A 5,803-nucleotide genomic window follows, 5' to 3' on the forward strand; every position below is an offset into this window, starting at 1 on the left:
CATGATTTAAGAAAATACTATTTATGGGAAATATAAATTTCTTCTCCGGCAAGACTGGGTATGGTGTAGCAGACTCTCCAGCTTGTCCGGATATATTGGGGTTACCTCTCCGGCGAGAACCGGATAAGACGGGGTATATATTATGTCAAACAAGTGACAAGATTTCCCTAAATAGTATCATGACCTGATATCTGACTTGTTTTTGGAAATAAGAATCTGTTAAATATATTGACCTTATAAAGGGTATGTATATTACAACATGTGAAATATATGATTATATAGATATGTATATCTATAAGGAATTCCAAAAGTTAATTAAGAATAAAGCACAAGCATATGTGTCAATAATAAATCTAGATTTCTTTATCAGGAATCTCTTGTATATATCTATAATTCCGATATCAAACATTAATTCGTTTGATCATCTGCCTTGTAACTTGTGCGACAATATAAACAATGGAAACCCTTTAAGTTGGGACGTCATCAAAAGTATAGATAATTTCCAATGCGTTACCATAAACTATTAACACAAGTAAGAAGCATGTAAAGTTGTGCTAGTGCACAAGAAAACACATGAAACTTAAATTATACGTCCACAGACGTCGAAGTATATCACACACGACTTTCAAGGCAAGGCCTTTTGAAAATATAATTGGGCATGACGACACCAATGCGAATCCCGTCAGTGGAAGAATTACTAATAAAAAAAACAGCACTTGGCCAAGTGATCCTACAAACAACATGAATCTTGCTGAGGTACGATAGAACAAGATTTCACAACAATCGGTGCATAGTCTAATCCAATTTTTGACACTGCAAAAAGGAGTAACATACCTTTGCAATTCCCTATTTCATTTTTTTATTCGATATTCCCTGCTAATGTCACTTAACAACGGTTATCACCCAAAATTTCCAGATAAAATTCTTAAATTTCTTTTGTTAAAATTCTGACCTCTGTGAATAGACTTTTGCATTGCTACTCCTCCTAATGGTCATCATACCATGAGGATTTCTTTCATAGTAGCAAATATTGATCTATTTCATTTCTTGGTAAATCCACACGTTACACATGCACTGTTTGTTGCGCATGTGGTTCGTTTGATTTATGAAGACCACTAGAGGGCTTCATTCCAATTTGTTATTTTATCCAAACTCAAATATCATTTCGCTATACTTGATTTTTGCACTGTGAACCGCATTATTGCAAAACGATGACTCTTTGATATCGAGTCAATGAATTTCTTGAAAAACTCAATTTCCTTTGGCATGCATGGTTTTTGTTGTGACCATGTCCGAACTTTCTTATTAATACAAAAAAACTCGTTTTGTTTAAACCAAGTTCAATTGTTTGAACTTGCTCGCCTTTAAAGCCATCATCTTCAAAACAAGCACTTCATTTGTTTTGAACCATAACATGCTTGTTTGGTCTTCGACTTCATTGAATCGTTTCTTTGATCACGATCACCTTGTGGTGACGTTTTCCCAAATTTGAAGCTTGCGCTAATCTTGTTTGCATACATCATATACGAATTTAATTATTTATTTATATTGAATCCGCTTTGTTGATTTATCCTATAAAAGCAATCTTAACACAATCGTGTGCTAAGATAATGATACACAAATTCATGTCATATTTCAGTGTATCTCTTAAATGATTCTTACAGCATCAATCGAGCATTTCGTAATATTTATTGTTTTATCATCTTCAATCGAAAAACATTATTCAATTGTTTCAATTTCAATCGAAAATCCTACTAGATTTGTTTGAAACAAACATTCGAACTTACTTTGTTGAACTTTCATTTAATTTCAAACACGGTGAACTCATCCGGTCACCGTTATTATTATTATTATTTCGATCACTACGACACCTTGTGGCGTCAGTATAGACTTGTAGCTTGAGCTAATCTATATATACCTTTCGTTTGACTCATCCTTAAAAATGGTCTTAATACAACTATGTGTTAAGACAATGATACACTAAACTCTGTTATATATCGGTGTATCCTTGTAATTCGATAAATGTCAACCCATTGCTTTTTCTCAGTTGACAAATCATTTTCATTTCATTCGAGCTTGTTGATTCTAAGTCTTCCTCAGTTGACAATCAAAGTAAATTTTCTATTGACAGTGAATTCTATTGTTTCTAAAAATCCTTCACAAACTTGTAAACATTCACATCTATTGATCATATATCTCTTTTGAACTGAACCTAATCACCTTAGAAAACTATATCATTTCATCTCATTTGACATCAACTTCTTGAACTAATTCAATTAAACCATTGAGCCCTAGTTATTGTAAAACACGTATTCATTTGAACATATCTTAAAACTGTTCTTATTGACTAAGACATGACTTAACTCTAAAAGAGATATCGTAGCCGAAATCTCGAGGACGAGATTTAAAACAAGGTGGGGATGATGTAACAACTCTCATAAAAAATTACTATTTCTTATTCTATTATGTCTAATAGGAAACCCTAATTGAAACCCCCAAGTAGTATTGCATGACCCCTAAAATTTTCAGAACAGTTGGAATCAGGATCCAGGCCCCTAAAACTCAGGGGGGGGGGTAAACCCTAGTTGATATTATCAACACAGTTTTTCGTAGAAATTGAATTTTAACGTTCTGTCGACTCACCCAAGCTACTTAGACACGGGGCTACCCTATGCTAGGGGGTACCCCTCGCGCCACGCGAGGGAGCTGTTTTTCCAGTATAAATAGGGGAGTTTGGCACTTGAAATTCGGCGTTGGTTCGACGTAAAAACTCGCTTTGTACACTGAGATATCGTCTGTTTACTACAAAACACACACAGCACGAATACTGTATATTATAACAATGTGTCGTTTTGTATAAAAATGAATGAACTCACCAGTATTTCCTGCTGACCAAATCTTTTTAAAACACGTTTCAGGTAATTACTGTAGATTGGAATAAGGGTGATGATGTGGCACCAACAAGGCTTATAGAAGTGGCTCATTTTATCAATTAAATTAAATTAAGAAAAGTTATTTTATGTAATCGGACTTATTCTATATTAAAGCTACCTTTCAAAACATGGTTTTATCCCATCTATTTAATAAATAAAATCCGGTGTTTTCTAAACTTTGATATTTTCCTAACTCACGGTCCTGATGAAATTTCCGCTGCACTACTTTTCTAAATAACCACCGATACCACTTGGCTGCTCGCGGCTCCCGATCCCGTCCAGGGTGGGGTCGGGGGTCGTGACAGTAAAAGTTGTGTCTATGGAGCTGGGGTGGGTGAAGATGAAGTCCAATCCTTTGCTAATTTAATTCATTGTAAGGCCGGATCGTTCCCTTTCACGTTTCTTTGGCTTCCTATTGGTTCTAACATGAAAAGGGTGAAGTTTTAGAAACCTATTATCGACAAATTCAACTCAAAGCTATCATTCAACTCAAAGTTATCGGGTTGGAAAGCTAAGAGCCACTCGTTGGCGGGGAGAGTGACTCTTGCTAAGGCTGTATTCGGGGCCCTCCTTAATTACTACTTTTCCATTTTTAAGGCTCCTGTTAGTGTTATAAACTCCCTTGAAAATATTAGAAAAAACTATGTTTAGGGATCCCATAACGGCAAAAACAAAAAAATAAATGGGTTGCTTGGGAGAAAATGGTCGGTCCTAAGCGGCTAGGGAGTTTGGGCATTGGCGAAATCCCGAGTTTAAATATAACCTGATGTGTCTGAAAGACAACATGTTATTATAGTATAAAAACCCGCATTTTGATAGTTGTTTGTAGTAAATATTGCTTAGAATGGATTAAATGTTCGTTTCTAAGTGTTTTCCAGGTTCCTAAGTGAAATGAAGGATTTCCGGGCCAAGACTAAAGATTACTAAAGATTGCTGAAGACAGACTTAGTTCTGTTGTTTACAGGCTGTGAGCCTAGAAGAGGTGTACGAGTCGTGATCCCCAAGTTAGTACACCGACCTATTGTTGCCGTGAGCCCCAAGTTAGTACACCGACCTATTATTTGAAAACCCTAGAACGCTAAGGAACAACTTTCCTTGTTTACGGGTCGTGACCCGGGTTCGAGTTGACTGGTGGTAAACCACCCAAATTCTACATGGACCGTATATAATGACTGAGATGTCCAAGAATCCCTAGAGAATGGACGAAACTAGGAAGAAGAAGCGTAAAAAGGGTTGTCGAAGTTCAAGGATTCAACATCGGAGATTTAGGAGAGAATTCAAGGAAGAAGAACGTACAGGAGGACAAAAGATTGTTCCTTACTGAGTTAGCACCCTTCGTATTATCATTTCCTGTTGATTTCTATCATGTATTCAATGAATTTTTTAGCTTTGTTTGTTACTATGAGTAGCTAATCGCGCCATAGCCGATTAGGGTAGGATGATTCTTGTTACTTTGTATTGACTTTGTTGATTTTGTTATGAAAGTGTGCTTTTAGTAAGGTTTGCTTATGAACATGTAATAGTGTAATCTATATGTTGAGTATTGATGTTCAATTGAGTTTGTGTGGATGATTTAGGTCTTTCTATGAGGTTATGCATGTTAGATCTTCTTTTTTATCATTAGGCTATATATCGATCATTAGTCTAAGTCTGCATGCTTAGTAGGCAAAGGACAAACTTGGTTGGATGTTGGTAATGCAAAGAGGTCACCTATAGGAAAAATCCGATTATAAGTGTGCTTTAAATTGAGTAGTTTAGATAGTAATTCGCTCGCTTCGTCAATCTAGGTTGCTAAAACAATATAAGAGACTCTTAGATCACAAGGGATGAGTAAGGTGCTATTTGTTTTTTAAGAGGTAAAATGTCTGCAGTCTGCGGACCACATCTGCAGACATCTGTAGAAGAAGAGGTGAACCAAACCTCTGCAGTCTGCAAGAAGAAGGTTGTTTGTTTGTTAACGTATGTAGACTTCTAATATAAACTGGTGGTGGTGGTGGTGGAAGCACGTCATAGCCCTACTCGCAAAATGGTGGTGGAAGTTCAAGACCTCGCAAGACTCACTTTGGGTTAGTGTCATTCAAGCGATTCATGGTAAGAATAATAATCCTCAAGCGGTTCTATTCAACAAAATAATCGTTGGCGTTTGGATAGACATAGGAGGGATGGAAATATTTTTTTCTAGCCTTAATCTCCCACTGGAATCGAATATCAAGGTCATAATTCGTTCAGGCCAGCAAGTGCTCTTTTGGATTGATAATTGGTTGTGGGTTGGGCCTCTGAATGACTGCTTCGAAGACCTTTATAAGCTGGCAATTGTCAAGTAGGCCAAGGTTTTTGACTATTTTCAGCAGGGGCCTCAACCTTCCTGGGCCTTGGAATTCTCTCATAGCCCAACTTCTGGGTCAGAAGTCTCTCAGTTTACGGTTTTAATGCAAATTTTGGAAGGCATCAGGTTAAATCAAGGGGTGGATCAATGGGCTTGGGCTGGGCAGGATTCCTTCGTAGTCACTAAGGTTAGAACAAAAATCATAGATGCTTTTGGTGGGTCAAATGAAGAATGGCCTTTGTGGAATACATGGATCCCCCTAAAGTAAATATTTTCAGTTCACGAGTGTCGATAGGAAAATTTTTGTCTAAGATTGGATTGCATAATAGAGGGGGTTCGTTAGGTGACGCTCTCTTTCCTAGGTGTGGGCTCAGGGACGAAACTGTTTTGCATATCCTTGGGGAATGTTTGTTTGCAAGTCTGCTTGGTGGGCTATCTTCTCATGGATAGAATCCCATGCCCAACTGATATTACCTCGGTTCAGTAGATTCTCTCTTTGGCAAGGCATACGAACAAGTCAAAGACATGGAATAAGCTTACTGGA

Source organism: Helianthus annuus, chromosome 16, assembly GCF_002127325.2.
Source record: "Helianthus annuus cultivar XRQ/B chromosome 16, HanXRQr2.0-SUNRISE, whole genome shotgun sequence".
Taxonomy (NCBI): Eukaryota; Viridiplantae; Streptophyta; class Magnoliopsida; order Asterales; family Asteraceae; genus Helianthus; species Helianthus annuus.